This window comes from Pseudorca crassidens, chromosome 3, assembly GCF_039906515.1.
Source record: "Pseudorca crassidens isolate mPseCra1 chromosome 3, mPseCra1.hap1, whole genome shotgun sequence".
Lineage (NCBI taxonomy): Eukaryota > Metazoa > Chordata > Mammalia > Artiodactyla > Delphinidae > Pseudorca > Pseudorca crassidens.
In genome coordinates this window covers 109,842,199-109,848,227 of record NC_090298.1, presented here as the reverse complement: position 1 = coordinate 109,848,227, position 6,029 = coordinate 109,842,199, and positions in this window count along the sequence as shown.

Genomic DNA, 6,029 nt, shown 5'->3' with positions numbered 1-6,029 from the left:
GAATCTTCTCATATGTTTAAAAGTCATCTGTGCTTCAATACCTGTGTATTATTTATGTTTCTTGCCCAATTTTCCATTGGGGTTGTTGATTTCTTATTTATTTGTAGTAGATCTTTTTATGCTAGGTAAATTAGCTCTTTGTTATATGGGTTGTGAATGGATTCATTTAATAATGGGCTGGCTTTAATTTTTAAATAATTTCTTTCAAAAAGGATTCATGGGTACCTTATTGCTTGAATTTAATATTGAAGAATGTTTATTTCCATTATACTTGAACAATTCTTTTAAAAAAATTATTATGGTACAATATATGTAACGTAAAATTTATCATTTTAAGCTTTTTAAAAATTATTTATTTATTTAGTTGCAGTGGGTCTTAGTTGTGGCACGTGGGCTCCTTAGTTGTGGCATGCATGTGGGATCTAGTTCCCTGACCAGAGATGGAACCTGGGCCCCCTCATTGAGAGTGTGGAGTCTTATCCACCATGCCACCAGAGAAGTCCCATTTTAACCATTTTAAGTGTACAATTCAATGGCATTAAGTACATTCAAATTGTTGTGCAGTCAATACCACCATCCATCTCCAGAGTTTTTTTTTATCATCTCAAGCTGAAACTATTTACCCATTAACTCTTCCCCCTTAGCCCCCAGTAACCATTATTCTATCTTCTGTCTCTGTTAATTTGACTATTCTAGGTATCTCATATAAATGGTATCATACAATATTTGTCCTTTTGTGTCTGGTTTATTTCACTTAACAATGTTTTCAAGGCTCATCCATGCTATAGCATGTCTCAGAACTCCATTCCTTTTTAAGGCTGAATAGTATTCCATTGTGTGTATATATACCACAGTTTGTTTATCCACGCATCTGTTGATGGACACTTGGGGTTGTTTCCACCTTTTGTCTATTGTAAATAATGCTGCTGTAAACATAGGTGTACAAATATGTTTAAGTCTATGCTTTCATTTTCTTTGGGTGTATACCTAGAACTAGAATTGCTGGATCATGTGGTAATTCTGTGTTTGGTTTTTCTGAGGAAAGGCCATGCTGTTTTCCATAGCAGTTGCACTGCTTTATATTCCCACTAGCAATGCGCAAGGGTTCCAATTTCCCCTCATCTTCACCAATACTTATTATTTTCTGTTTTGTTTTGTTTTTAATAACAGTCATCCTACTGGGTGTGAAATGGTATCTTATTTGTGGTTTGATTTGCATTTCCCTAATGATTAGCACATCTTTTCATGTGCTTATTGGCCATTTGTATATCTTATTTGAAGAAATGTCTCCTCAAGTCCTCTGCCCGTTAAAAAAAACTTTTTTTAATTGTTGAGTTGTAGGAGTTCCTTATATATTTTGGATATTAACCCATTATTGGAAATATGATTTGCAAACATTTTCTCCCATTCTATAGGTTGCCTTTTCATCTCTTGGTAATGTTCTTTGATGCACAAAACTTTTTCCCCCAGCTTTATTGAGATGTAATTGATATAAACAAAAGTTTTTAATTTTGATGAAGTCCAATTTATCTATTTTTTTCTTTTGTTGCCTGTGCCATATCCAAGAAATCATTTCTAAATCCAGTGTCATGGAAATTCCCCCTGTTTTCTTCGAAAAAGTCTTAGGGTTTTAGCTCTTATGTTTAGCTTTTTTTTTTTTTTAATCCATCTTTGAGTTAATTTTTGCATATGGTGTAAAAGGTAAGAGTCCAACTTCATTCTTTTGCATGTGGACATCCAGTTTTCCAAGCAGCATTGTTGAAAAGACTGTCCTTTCCCCTTTAAATGGTCTTGGCATTTTAAAATTTTTTTTATTTTTTTTGTGGTACGCGGGCCTCTCACTGTTGTGGCCTCTCCCATTGTGGAGCACAGGCTCCGGATGCGCAGGCTCAGCAGCCATGGCTCACGGGCCCAGCCGCTCCGCGGCATGTGGGATCTTCCCGGACTGGGGCACAAACCCGTGTCCCCTGCATTGGCAGGCGGACTCTCAACCACTGCGCCACCAGGGAAGCCCGATCTTGGCATTTTTTTAAAAAAATCATTTGACTATGTATGTGAAGGTTTATTTCTGGGCTCTCTATTCTATTTCATTGATCTATATGTCTGTCTTTCTGCAAGTACCGCAGTGTTTTGATTACTGTAGCTTTATTTTATTCTTCACAATTTGACTACATTTTATTTCTTCTTCTTGCTTAATTATTATGGTCAGAACTCCCAGTACAGTGTTGAACAGAAGTGGCCATCCTTCTGTTGATGAACATCCTTGTTGTATTACTGATCTTAGGGGATGAGCTTTCAGTTTCACCAGTGAGTATAACATTAGCTATGAGGTTTTCATAGATGCCATCTGTCATGTCGAGGGAGTTCCCCTTGTATTTCTAGTCTGTTGAGTGTTTTGTTTTTATCAAGAAAAGGTGTTGGATATTGTCAAATGATTTTTATTTTTGGCCGCACTGCGTGGCTTGCAGGATCTTAGTTCCCTGACCAGGGATCAAACCCGTGCCCCCTGCAGTGGAAGCATGGAACCCTAACCACGGGACCACCAGGGAATTCCCTATCAAATGATTCTCTGCATTAATTTATATGATCATTTTTTAAAACCTTCATTCTATTAATGTGTTGTATTACATTGATTAATGTTTATACATTGAACTTCCCTTGTATTCCTGGGATAAATCCCACTTGGTCACAGTATGTAATTCTCTTATTATACTGCTGGATTTGGCTTGCTAGTATTTTGTTGAATATTTTACATCTATGTTCATAAGGGATTAGATCTATAGATTTCTTTTCCTTTGATGTCTTTGTCTGGATTTGGTCTCAGGGAAATGCTGGCCTCATAGAATGAGTTAGGAAGTGTCTTCTCCTCTTCTATTCTGGGGAAGAAGTTGAGAAGGATTGGTGTTAATTCTTCTTTAAATATTTGGTAGAATTCACCAGTGAAGCCATCTGATTCTGGGCGTTTCTTTGTTGGGAGGTTTTGTTTATTAATTCAATCTCTTTAAGTCTGTTCAGATTTTATTTCTTCTTGAGATGATTTTGATAATTTGTGTTTCTAGGAATTTGTTCAGTTCATCTAGGTTATCTAATTTGTTTGCATACAGTTGTTTATAGTATTCTTTTATAATCCTTTTTTCTGTAAGATTGGTATTCATTTCCTCACTCTTATTAATACTGTCTTTTATATTTATTAGGTAGTTCCCTTTTTCCATGTTCTTTATTCCTTCATGTGGATTTGCATTGCTCTTGTCCTTTTTTTAAAATAAATTTATTTTATTTTATTTATTTTTATTTTTGGCTGCATTGGGTCTTTGTTGCTGCGCATGGACTTTCTCTAGTTGTGGTGAGCACGGGCTACTTTTCATTGCAGTGCGTGGGCTTTTCATTGTGGTGGCTTCTCTTGTTGTGGAGCATGGGCTCTAGGCACACGGGCTTCAGTAGTTGTGGCATGCAGGCTCAGTAGTTGTGGAACACAGAGCATGCTCCGTGGCATATGGGATATTCCCAGACCAGGGCTCGAACCCGTGTCCCCTGCATTGGCAGACGGATTCTTAACCACTGCGCCACCAGGAAAGTCCTGCTGTTGTCCTTTCATTTCAGCCTGAAGGACTCCCTTTAGCATTTCTCATAGAGCAGGTCTCAATTCTTTCAGAGTAATCAGCCTCGTTGTCCATTTTCTCTGTTTCATCCATTTGTTCTCTACAGTAGTTGCCAAAAATCTTTGAACAGGGAAATAAATAGAGACCTTCACCCTGTCTGCTGTTTGCCAGATATGGGAGTAAGGAGAGAGACTGTTTCAGATGTTGATGCCTTTCCAGTATGGCTAAAGAGCTGCGGAGCAATGTTAGAATCTTCCGTTTCTTTCCTTCCATCGACTTTTAAAGTGTATTGTTTTAAGTTATGCTGCTTTCTTGTTTGGTTAATTTTGGTGAAAAATATTCATAGGTTTTTACTTTTTTATGCTCATTTTGTTTGGTCTAGGGGAGGGCAATTCTATGATGACATTTGTTGTTTTCAGAACTATTTCGTTCATAATCAAAGGTTACATGATTATGAATACAATAGTTCTGAAGTTTCAGTAGACTAGCCCTGTGAAATACTGATACCGCTGCATGCATTTAGCAAACTCTCCTTGATGTATAGAGTGTATGTCCACACCTCCCCTACACATCCATGAGAAGAGTTTCTTATGTGAGACTTCTGGGGTTAAAAGAGTCAGTCTGGTGCCTGGCTGTTGCCTTCCGGCTGGCCCAGCAGAGAGATGATGTCCCAGTGTCTCTGGAAGCCTCTTGCACACCTGTCCTTGAGATGAGGCCCCTTCTTCCCAAGGTGAGACCTTCTGGGGTGGGTCTGCCTGAGACTCCAGGAAGACATGATTTCTGCTGAGAAACCTCTGATTTGTCATCCTGGGCATCCTTTCTCAATCTCATAAGACTTTTATGAGGATCAAATGAAAATATAGATGTATTTTTCCAAAGTGCTTTTATAGCAATGGCACACAACATAAGGTATTGTTAATGTTGAATTGCATCAAGCCTCTTTCTGTTACCTTAAAAAGCCCTTTAAGAAAATCAGTTAAATGACAAACACCTAGGGGAAAGATTTGTTGTGATATTTACTACCTGACAGGGAACATGGCCCTCTGCCCAAGGCATTCATCATCACTTATTCTAGGTGTTAAGCAGACTAATTCTCTTTGGCAAACACCAGCCCTTCTGGAATTCAGGATAGTGTTCCAGGGAGGTCTGGGAGGCAGGAACTAGTTGCCAAGAATAGGAAAAGATTATGGGGTACACTCCTGTTTGCACTTTGATCTGTGGTAGAAGACTTTTTATTATTTTTAAAATCTGAATTGTTCCTCCACTGCCTTTGCTTTGTCCTTTGCATTTCTGTGGGTATCCTGGTTTCTAATTCTTATGGGCATTAACTGAGCACCTTACCACGCACCAAACATCCCTCTGGGTTCCTTGAGAGGAGATCCCTGGGCAGGATAATCTGGTCAGTTTCCCAAAATCATGACTGATGGAAACAAGTCACACAAGAGTCCAGCAGGCCTGCACAGAGGCCTTGGAGTTTTCGGATACTTGGTTCAGCCCGGGAGCAGGGACTTGGGCTATTGCCCTGCCACTGGAAGAGATTGAAGCATTCAGGTAGTTATGATTTTTGCGCCCAAAAGGTCACAAATGACTGATCAGTGACATTGAGAATAAGAGAGAAAACTCAGAACTGCTCATTTGTGCAACAGGAGAAAGAGCAGGAAGGACCGTAATTATATTCTGGAGGCACTGTGATGTCAGTTAATCAGGAACCCTGCACAGAACCGGGTGTGAGGAGAGTAGAGAAGTTAACGCTGTTACAGAAACCAAGCTTCCTTCCCTCCCCACCTGAGTTTGATGCTGCTCGTTTTGTTATGCTACACGTTTTTTGAGTTATCTATCCAACCCTGGAGCTTTTTACCCATGTCTGTACACATTCTAGCTCAGATCTCCCTGTGACACATTATATATATACCTTGTGCACCACGTCCAATCCCCAGTCCCCTCAGCCCCACCGCTTACTCCAAGTCACTGTTGCAGCAACCAGTTCACACACTCTGACCAGCTTCACTGAAGTGCAGCCTGACAGTGCTTCACCTCAGGCCTGCAGTACATTACTTCTTGCTTTCTATCCAGGGGACAGAACCTGTTTGGGACTCATCCATGTGCAACCTGGAACTGTGGGAATTGACACCTGTGGGGCTGCCTTTGACGAATGGGGAATGAAGGCCAATATGTAAATGCTTTCCCCTTTCATCATAGTGCAGACGGTTTTGAGATACATTTCATAAGGCTCCTGAGAAATCCTGGCTGGATGGAACAGTGCCCTTGGTGCTGGCCATCCTGATAATGCATCCTGGTATTGGGTCTCCCTCCTTCCCTGTTTCCTCCCCCTATCCTTTACTTCTGCTTCTTAGAATCTTATTCCCAAATAAATTACCTACCTGCGCAGAAGCACTGGCCTCAGGCTCTGCTTTCTGAGGAACCCAGGCT